Below are 11,464 nucleotides of genomic sequence, written 5' to 3'. Positions count from 1 at the left end.
TAAAAAAACATCTCTGTATGTCCAAAAACTATTTAATAAAACATCTTAATCAATAAGACAATTAAAAATAAATTCCAGCCTTTGCCCAAAACTGGTTGGGATAGGCTCCAGCAACCCAGTGCCCCTAAAAGGCATTGAGCAGGATTTGAAAATAAATCGAGAGTAGTTGTTGTTTTATGTCGACTAAACAGTCGGTTTATATGCAAGAAACAAACTACAGGAAAAGATCAGTGTAATTCTGCACTCACATCACCTAAGAAATGGATTCCAAAAATCTCTGATTTCAAAAGGGGTACATCCTTACACACACACACTCCATCTACAAAGCAGCATTAAGTCCAGAGTCTACAGGCTGAGCAGAGCTCTAACAACATGGTTGGAGAGAGTGTCTTTGTAATGTATCCCTGTGGTATTTGACCAAAGCATACTCCAGACATACCCTTAATACCTCAAGAAACTGTGTAAAAAATGGTTAAAAAAACTGTAGGAACTGATCTATAAATGAGCTGACATGATAATAAAAAAAGAACCGCTGTGTTTTCGAGCAGAAGATAAAGAGGCGAGGTCTTTTAAAAGAATTCATGAAGACCTTCGCATTGCTGCCCGTCTATTTGCAACTGGGAAGCACAGCCGTATTAACACATCAAAGCTCACTCGGTGCAATGCTGAAGTGTGCAAAGGCCGATTTTTTTTTTCAAATTTTCTTGATGTCGACGCACGCCTTGAATGCATAAGCAGCAAGAAGGCAAACTGCTCTGCAGAGGAAAACAGCCAGACTGCTATACATCCCATTTTTCTCTTAAATCTTTGGGTGGTGAGAGTCCAATAAATAAATAATAACATGCGACCGGGCTTGCTTTTTTCCATGCTCCCTGACACGACTTTTTTTTTTCTCTTATAGTGCCATCTTCCTTTTCTGCCTTCCGATGCAGCAGATTCAATAAATAAATTAGCAAATTTGAAGATTCTCTGGTTTAAAATACTCTCTGAAAGGGATTTGCAACTATCTTCTACTCATAAAAAATGCATTTTACTGTAAAAAGATGGACTCCTGATTGTTTGCTGATTGTTTTATGACCCTAAAACCTTTCCCTGATTGATTACCAGAAAGCCTTTTGCTTCTTGAAGGGCCTTGCTGATGTTTTTTCTCCGTAGTTATTCTGAACGCCAACTAACAGAAATGAAAAACTCCTACAGCTGCTCACACCATTTATTTATCAAATACATGGGGGATTTAATGTGAAATCTTATTGGAGTAATGAATCTTTTATTAACTTTTCAACATAAATAAAAAAATCATAAAATTTATGTGTGATGCATCATGTTTTGTGCTTCTAGTTGTGCATATTGTGTCATTATGGAAGTCTTAACATGCCTTTACACTGAAAGGACCATTAAAAAAGTTGTTTTTTGCACTGAGCTACACTCAGTGCAAAGTATTGTTTGTGCCACCCTGCCTGGATTACCGAGCATTTCTATCTGGACCTGATCTTGTGCTTACCTGCCCACATGTAATACGTGCAGTCAAGATACACATTGCTGCATTTCGCACGTATTTTAAGTGCGTCCAAGGCTGAATTTTTAAACCTAAAGTTAAAACTAAAGTCCTATTAGCTCCAAGGTGCGTGAAATGTGTTCTCCACATTTGATCCATCCCCTGGAGGAGCAGTAAGATGCAGAGATTGCCGGGTTCAGGAACCATTTGGTAGTTTAACCCTAACTGAACCTGTAATCCTAACCTTAACTCTTCCTCTGGGTCCGTGTGAGTCATGAAAGGAAAAAGTTCAACACTGGCCATACGTTTTCCAAAAACACTGTTTGTTAGTTTCTCCTCCATGATCACTTTTCAAACAGCTGGCACTTCCTGAATGCAAAGAGACGCCATTAATACGTCACTACCAAATCTGAGTCCCTGACTGGTCAAAGTTGAACCCGATTTTACATTGTAAGCAATTCAGTGGATGGCACTTTGTTTATCGAGCTAGTTATAGAAACTTGCATAGCAACTCATTTTTGGTACATTTTAACCAAATTTTATTGATTGTAACCTATTTAAGTCATCAACATATTTACTTTTACAGATTAGATTGAAATGATTCAGCAAAGTTATTCATTCCAATCATTTTGTCTGTTATTGTTCAGGTAAAATTAAATTTAGACAGACACTGCACAAAGAAGAAGCTAATGTAGCAAATGTGAGGGATGGTTTACAGTCAGTGAGGGAAGACCCCTGATAAATCATGAACTTTTAGGCCTTTGACGGCAAATCTCAGAATCATCCAGGTGAGACGATCAAAGATTTGTCTCTATATAAAAGTTTTGAGTCTAGACTCAAAGGTGGAGAGTGTGTGTCGTCTCTCTGAACTAAAGCCCGATAGATGAAGGCTTTGCCTCTCATTTCCACTTTTGGAAACTCTAGAAACAAGTCTGAGCTGTGCTGTGAAAATATGAAACTATAAAATCTTTAAGAAATGATGGGGCTTTTCCATTCAGAGCTTTGTACAGTATTCAAGGAGAATAATTTCACATTTTTTTGCTAGCAGTCTCAGAACTCAATATGGAGGTGATAAGGAGAGGCTAAGATTGGAATAAAATCTGATCTCTCTGGGTTTCATCAGGCACTGTGAGTGCAGCTGAAGACTTTTCACTGAGAAAACAAATAAAACAAAATCACAGTCGTTCAATTTGGAGTTAACAAGTGGACGGAGCAGTTTCTCTGCATCCTTAGAACTGATGTTTTTGATGAGAGTCTTAGCATGTGGGGGAATGAATTTATGAAACCTTGTTTTACTAGTTAGAAAAGCTGATCCAAGAATTCTCGTCATGCTGACTTTAGGTGACACTTTAAGGTCTTGGAAACTGAGAAAGAAATTGAGCATCAAGCTACATTTTGATGTTCAGACTCTGTCTTCTCTCTGGCTCATAGCTGTTATTATCAATCATATTTCCACACTATGAGGGACACTTAAAAGCCTTATTTTTTCAAAAAACAACAGTGCGGGCTGTACTTCGAAACCTTGTATATGGATTCATTCTGGTTGTGCAAACAAAGGTGTTATTGTAAATAGGCTAATTTGGCTAATATGTAGCACTGAAGGACTGTGTTTTTTTACGTGTTACTAACCATGTTGGGAGTTACCGTTTTAGCTGGATCCGTCTGTGTTTTTTACACTTTTACAAACAAGGTTGGGTGTTGTAATGTACGCTAATGTGTAGCGCTAAAGAACTGTTTTTTTACGTGTTACTAACTAGATTCGGAGTTAGCGTAGTCACACCATTTCCTTTTAGTTGTGTCAGTCTGTTTTTTTTTTTTCTTTTTTACATTTTTGCTAGCAAGGTTTGGTATTACAAATACGCTAACATGGCTAATGTATAGCACTGAAGGACTGTGGTTGTTTTGACGTTTTATAGGTGTCATCTACAAGGTTACAGTCAGAGTAACGTTTGTTTTTAGCTGTATGAGTTTGCTTTTTTTTTACATTTTACAAATAAGGTTGGGAGTTACAGGCACTGCAAATATGCTAATGTGGCTAATGCTTCTAGTGGCTAACGGTTCTAGTGGCTAACGTGTAGCATGTTTCAAACAAGCAGCATTGTGGGTAGCGGATTACAAAGTAACAAATTACTGTAATTTTGTTACTCTTGTCAGTGACGGAGTAACACAACAAATTACTTAAAATTTACATAATAAATTACAATTACAGGACTATAGAAATCCATGTTACTTCATTGCTTATATTGTGTAGTGGTATTTTCTCGGTTAAATAAAACAAAATGGAAATGAATAAAAAAAAGGTTATTGGCGCACAGATACAGAGTTGGAGATAGGTCAAAGTAGAGATGTCCTCATCGCTGCAGTCACAACTCTTAAAATCAAGTACATTTGTACACTCTAATTTCAATTTTGTATTGTGGTAGCTGTTTTGTGTTGACTCACTTTAACTTTGTTGAAAAGGAAAAAGCTAAAGATTGATAAAGTAAAAAGTTGTAAATAGTTGCTGTATTTTAGCGTTTACTGTTTACATTTTATCCGGAGTGAATAAATAAAAGCAAATCCATATTATACACAATCATAAATACAAATACATTTTTACATTAGCTTTCATTTTGTGCATAATTTTTAGTTTTTGCTTATCATAAATGAACTGCTTTAAACTGCTTAAAGAACTGCTTGGGAGCCAAAGATCGATTCTTTAAAGAAAGTTGAACCAAAAGTTCTAGTCATTTCTAGACAGAATGACAGGAGAAAACTGCTGGAGGCATTAAATAGTTCTTTGTGTTTTCAAAAGCTTAATTTCAGATTAGATTACAGTATACAGATCTGACTTCATAAATATAAGAGTAACTGTTTTTTTCCCCAAATCTCACTTATTTTTGTGTCATTTTTCACGCTGCTGTCTTATTTCTATTGAATCTTGTTTGATTTTAAAGCAATGACCTTTATGTAAAGTACAAAGTTAAATGTAAAACAAGATCTTTGTTGTCATGTTTGTCCGTTGAGAATTTGTTTGAGTGGTATAAATGTAAAGTAAGAAATAGTGAACTGCTTTAAAAAAATAGTAGAGTAATTTCATTAAAATGTCATCCAATAACTAATGTAAAGTAATCAATTACTTTTTAAAGGTACTAGAGTTCCTTTAAAATAGAGTTGTTTTTTACTCTTGTTTTATAATCCTGTGCATTCTATAGTGCAGAAAAAGTGGTAATACTTTAATATTTATATCTATTTAGTTGTGCCTTCTTCATACCTGGTTTCTCATCATTCTTAGTATATTTTCCTGACAAATGAAGGAGAAACATCCAGGATGAAAACAAAACAAAGCTCCGTGGAGTCATAAAATGTCTTCAAATATATGCTTATCTTTAAATTCAGTACATTTCTCTGGAAAATGACTTTGCAGTTTCTCTGCAGGTTGATGTGATTCTCTTTGAGCAATAAAAATGCAATAATACTGAAGGAAAAGTGCAAAAAAATCTTTAAATTTTCGAGGCAACTGCAAAGATCTGGTGGGAGAAACATTGTACAAAAAGAACGCATTGATTCAAACCTGAGCTTTCGCATGCACTACTGACGTATATAAGTGCACATGGATGTACTTTGTTGTGATCATAAGCAAATGAATGGGCTGGAACCCTTCTAACACGTATACATTTAGCCCTGAATGGACCGTCAGCACATCTTCATAAATGAAAGCACTTCTATAGTTGTTTTCTATATGTTCTGTGGCAGGGTAATCGCCCTCTGATATTCCAGCTGTATACTGCAGCTTGTAAAATTGACAAAGAGCAACCCTGCTCACACTGGTGCTGATGAGAGCCTGAGGTTTTATTTCTGAGAAAGACAGAGAAGGGAAGGAGGAGAGGAGCGGAGAGCAGGCACAAACATGTAAATAAAAATAAACCGCAACCTCTGGAGAGCTTCCACCCACATCTTTCCTACTCTGCATCTGCATACATCTCCAGTGAACTTTGTAATTCATCCTGTTACTTAATATTTTAATCATGTTTTACATTTTTTTCCTACCCTGAACACTGCTGTTAAAGCCAGCGATATTGGTCTTTTTTATGAGTTATTAGCCGTTAGATCCTCTTTCACGCTCCAGGCACAAGTGTGACGAAGAGAGATCGGACGACTAATCATCTGCAAGTTTGCCACATTGTGTGTTGGGGATTCTAAAACAGATGAGTACACAAATACACATCGAAACCCATTTGCATCAGCATGAAACTAGAATAAAACACCTGTTCTCTTTGGCTAAGTGTGTGTTCTCTGCCACAATTTTCCTGCACTTGTTTAGCCAATCAGGATGGACCCAGATGTTGTCGTGAGTGCTGTCCGTGAGCTGCCCTAATCAGACCTGGAGTGCATGGAAACTGCATTCATTAGTGAGGCTGAGGATCCCTCTGCACGGTGGGGATAACTCCAATGCATGAAATTAAGTTTTTGTTGCATCGCATACTTGTTTATCATTCAATGGTGGATCCATAGTATGACAACACCCCTCTACAATCTTCGATTTAAAGTCCCATTAGTAGTGTGGTACGACTCGGTCTGGATTTGAACTCACAACCTTCCAGTTTCAGGATATACACTCAACCACAAGGCCACTGATTTAGCTATGGGGTGGAGGTAGTACCGGTAATTATCATTGGGGCAGGTTTGGATGCTGAGAGTTTGGAGTGTCATATCCCTCCAAGATATCCTGACAATGCTTAGAAAACTATCATCATATCGACCTTCTTTGATATTTGATGTGTCCTATAAGTCTTATAGTGAATTATCTTCCTGATATTATCCTTTACATGTACCGGGCTAGGGACAGGCACATGCTGGACAATGTTAAGGCTACAGCTATCCTTTTTTTTAATCTTTTTTTATTTTTTTAATCTGTCTGTTTATCCGCCTATTCATCCGTCCTTGTGTTTATTTTTTATTAATATTATTATTATTATTATTATTGCCTTTAAAGGGTAACCAAACCCTACATCGACTTTTTTTTGCTGTTGACCTCCATAACTGTGGCTTTAAAAGTTTGTTGGTCATTTCCAATTTTATGACAAATTATAATAAACTTGTTTAATTCTTGAAAATATATTCAAAAACCATCGGTGTGCTGCCCCCTACAGGTTGAAACCAGGTATTACAGTAGCATTTTATGATAGGTCAAAACATTTGTCCCAAGTCATTTCAGAAGTCCCACATCATGATCTCCAGTAATGGTAAACGTCTTCTTCCCCAGCTCCGCCCCTCTGACTGGACTTTCAAATGTCTGCTGTGGGTGGAGTCAGCCTCCAACTTCCCTGTTTGGTTACCCTTTAATTTTATTCTTTTGTTTGTATTTTGTCTATATTTTTGCTTGTTTATTTGTTTTTAGTCTATTATGTGTGTGTCTTTTTTTTTTTTTTTTTTTTTTTTTTATGAGAAATCATGTTTTTGGGCGGGATCCTAGCATTTGAGGGAGGGGCATTGGCCCCCCTAACCCATGCCTAGATCCGCCCATGCCCCTTTTCTAGATACATTTTCTTGCTAAAACATTTAAGGATGGGAATAAAATGAGCTAAAGATAATTATGCTGTAAAATTCCAACAGGCAAATTGGAAAAAATGTATTTTTAAAATTCATATAACCTTCTGTTTTGTTATTTAGAAAGATTTAAGTAATAAAAATGTAATACATCTCCCCCGCATGAGCTCTGAGACAATGTTTGCAATTGTTTCAAACTTTAATGCGTTTGCTTTATGTGTGACCATCATTCCTAATTAGCATTATGTTCATTATTAATGCTTCAAACTTCATACCAGCAGGAGCTCTCTTGAACACAAGTGCTGCATCATAAGTTATTCAGCGTGTTTCCGGTATGCGATTTTGCCACAATATATGGGGTCCTGCTTAGCAAATGATTTTTGGTGGCTTCATGATACTTCAAGGTCAAAGTGTCATTGTAAAAACTATTTAAAATGACCTTCTAATGACTTTTCATAAACTATCTTCAGTTATAAGTGTCATAGAATTGTGGAATTTCTGTCATTTTTAAAGCCACTTGGTGCTCTCATAATAAAACTACTTTGAAATAAGTGGTTTTCTTGTCATTTTTGTGCGACACTGGTTAGCTATTATGAAATAAAGCTGCAGGTGAAAAAAGTCTAGTCTCTTCAGTCTTTATTACTCAAAAATGATTTGATTTTTCTATCCGTTTCCTATTTTAATGTCTTTATCCCATGCTGGCAGGCAGGAGTTTGTTGGCACTCCAGCACATTCAAATAACCTTTTATTACTCGTTGCTCTAATAAAATAGTGTCAGAACTGGAATTTGTTTGGATGGACAAACAGTTGGAATGTTTTAGCTTACGGAAATGAGACATTTTTGGCATTATTTTTTAACTGGCAGTGGATAAAGTTCTTAACAGGGCCAAATTTTGGTCAAATCTTTGAAGACAATGAAGTGGTTTTTGTGCAAGCTTGGCAGAAAAAAATTCAATACATTTTAGACACGTTTCAGTTTATTTATAAAACTTTTCTGCCGCCTTCCCTGGCCTCCTGCATTTTGGGTCCACCACCACCTATTCCTGAAAAAAAGTTTTCACAAATTCACATCAATGTATAAAATGTATCAAAGCCATGGGGATGTGTGGCACAACACAAAGAAAAATATGATTAAAAGCACAACATCAAAATGTATTTTTGCTATGGAAAAATGCCAGTTTCCAGATCAGAAAAGACATATAACTTCTTAAATGAAAAAAAATTTAAAATGATCACAAATCTTTTGAAATAAGTGAAAAAAAACAACTATGATGATTGCAAAAATGAACATAATTCACAAGTTTAAAATTATTAAAAAAATGAAAACTTAAAATTCTTGTCTAGTAATATTTGGGCTTTGAACATGTTTTGTTTTTTACATATTTTACCAATTTAACGAGGGCAACGAGGGTTCAGATTGTGAGCGTGTTGGGCAGCAGGATTGAAACAGCATTTTTTTCTTTCTTGCTGATGGTTTCTGTTTTATATTTGATCCATCGCCTCTAAAACACAGAACTCCGTTCACGTACCAGGTTAAATCCTGATGAAGGAGGAGCGGGTTCTGCAGCTTCTGTTGCATGCACAGTTTATGGGATGATGTGTACAGGTAAAACAAAAAAAAAACCTCTTCTACCTCACAGGCGATCGCCTATTTACAGTATAATCTTGCTGATTATTGTCGCTCAATAATCCAAACACCACACGTAACCATGACAACCAACCTGATTAACATGACAAAGTGAAATATGGCTCCTCCAAGAGTGATTAAAGTACTATACTGTAACTTTAGTTCTGCTTCCCCTTCATATCCACTGATTTTTCCAAACTAATTTATATGTAGAGTAATTAGGTTTACATACTTAATAATTCATGACATGTTAATTCATTTATTCAGATTTCTGCAGGCATTTAGAGGATTCAAAAAGTAAAACGGCTGTAAAGGGAAGGTAAACATGGGTTTGTATTTACTATCACGTCTGTGGTCAATTTTTTAACCCATAAAAAAGTTTTAAGAGGTGTTTATATTTATTCCCAAGACTAATAAAGCAAATGCAAAAAAAAAAATCCTCTTTTCAAGCCTTTTTCCCCTGAACTCTGTCCTCATTTTTCCATTCCTTGTTTTATCTGTTTTGTTAAATCATGTAAATCAAAGATAACAAATTACTCTGAAGCAGAGACCCTTCGGATATAAATCATGTGAACGCTCTTCATTAAAACTTAAATTAGTTTTGTAGGAGGAAGGCTTGTATACAACACAGTAAAACGACAGCAATGTGGCCACTGTAATATAGGAGATCTGCACACAAACTTTAATTATGTTTATAAGCCTGTTTGGTCACAAGAGCTGCAATTTTGGTTGTTTTGGTTTCATTTCCTTTTTTTTTTTCATTTATCAAGATTTGTTTGTGTTTTATTTAACTGTTCTGCACTAGTTTATTTTCTCAGTTTGTGACAAGAAGACATAAACGTTGAGATTAACTTTCAATAAACGTATATAGTCATGCAAACAAGCATTAGAAGTGGATGTAAAGAGCTGAGCTCTTAACTGAATGTGATGGAAAACTGGAGTTCATATCCTCAAACTGACTAAATAAGAGCAAAGATTATTTTATTTTCACCAGTCAACTTTGGAATATAAGGATTGATTCAATCCTTCCTGAACATAATACATGTGTATTTAAAAATATTCACCTTGGAGCAACGGGTAACAGAATTGGAACAATATGCAAAAAAGAGAGGACCAGGAGATAACATGACTCGACATAAAAGTTATGCAAGTGGAGCAGCAGTATTGGACTCAGCAGATGACGCCACACAAGACAAACAAAAAAGAATAAACGTATTACTGAAAAAAAAGAAAAAAAATGAGCCAACATTGATCAACTATGAAGTAAATGCACATAAAAAATTAACTAATCATCTACAATTCTATAATCCTATTTAGTCAACTTACCAATTCAAATCTCGAGCAATTTAAAAATACTTCTATTAATATAGTTATATTAAGGTTTCCTTTTTTGTGAGCAGTTGCAAAAACAGGATTTTGTTTTTTGTGTGTTTCTTCATTTACATCATGGGGAAATAAGAGCAAACAGAATAAAGCTTTTCAAAAAAGCTTGTACATAAAGTGGCTAAAGTTCCCTGCTTTGATTCAGTCCAATCATCCACTTGTTGATGCATAGATCATATACCTCGATATTTTACTCGTCTGAGTTGAAATCTGTCTCAAAACTAGCTCCAATATTGCTCGCCATTGTTGTTGCACTGGTAATGTTAGGTTCACGGTGTGAGGGGCTGTTAGGTCAACACATTCTCACTCCCAACATGTCATATTAAGGACGTACGGACCCCCTCTGCACCACTTTTCGATGTTCTGGGTGTCCAAACTCATCATTTTTTGACAAGCTGATTCATTCATTTCATTCATTTTCCTGACCGCTTTGTCCCTTTCAGGGTCACGGGGGCGCCAGAGAATATCCCGGCTACTGATGAGCGAAGGCAGGGTCTACCCTAGACAGGTCGCCAGTCGGTCGCACGGAATCAATCACACACTCATTCACTCTCACAGTCACACCTAGGGGCAATTTAGAGTCACCAATTAACATATGAAGCATGTTTTTGGACGGTGGGAGGAAGCCGGAGTCCCCGGTGAAAACCCACGCATGCACGGGGAGAACATGCAAACTCCACACAGAAAGGTCCCAGCCGGGATTCGAACCGGGGCCTTCTCGCTGTGAGGCAAGAGCGCTAACCACTTCACCACCGTGCAGCCCGACAAGCTGATTGTTCCCATTAAATCAGGGGCTACCCAACCCTTGGGACGTGAACCACACCGAACTGGTACCCTAACCCAGTACTGGTTTCGTCTCTGGTATTGTATCCTGAGGGTTGGGGACCCCTGATTTAATGGGAACAGCCAACACGCCAAAATACCATGAGTTATAGACATTCAAAACGTCTAAAAAGGACGCAAAGGGGGCCTGAACCATACCTCCATATATGACGAGTTGGGAGTGAGAATGTGTAGGTGAGGTAGCGGTGAGACAAAAGGGATGATGGGAAATGAAGGAAGGCCATTCCTTACCAACAGTTATGCCCACAACTTAGAGGTGAGTTTCTGATGAACTACTGCAGAATCTGTCCTAGACCAGAAGTCTGCAACCTGCAGCTCCAGATCCACATGTGATTATCTCTCCATGGAGCCTTCTTGGCCAAACATAAAATAAGTCAGGGAGACTGCTGACCAAGACATGTCGACCGTCTGAGTCAGCAGTTCCCCCTAGCCCGGGGGTCGGCAACCTGCGGCTCCGGAGCCGCATGCGGCTCTTCAAGCGCCCCCTTGCGGCTCAGTGGCGCTTTTTCAAAAAATGTTTGTAAATACTAAAAAATGTTAGAAGGAACTATATTCTGGCGATTTGGGTGGGAGCAGTACCAAGCAGA

Source organism: Oryzias melastigma, linkage group LG8 (assembly GCF_002922805.2).
Source record: "Oryzias melastigma strain HK-1 linkage group LG8, ASM292280v2, whole genome shotgun sequence".
Lineage (NCBI taxonomy): Eukaryota > Metazoa > Chordata > Actinopteri > Beloniformes > Adrianichthyidae > Oryzias > Oryzias melastigma.
This window is presented reverse-complemented; position numbering follows the sequence as displayed.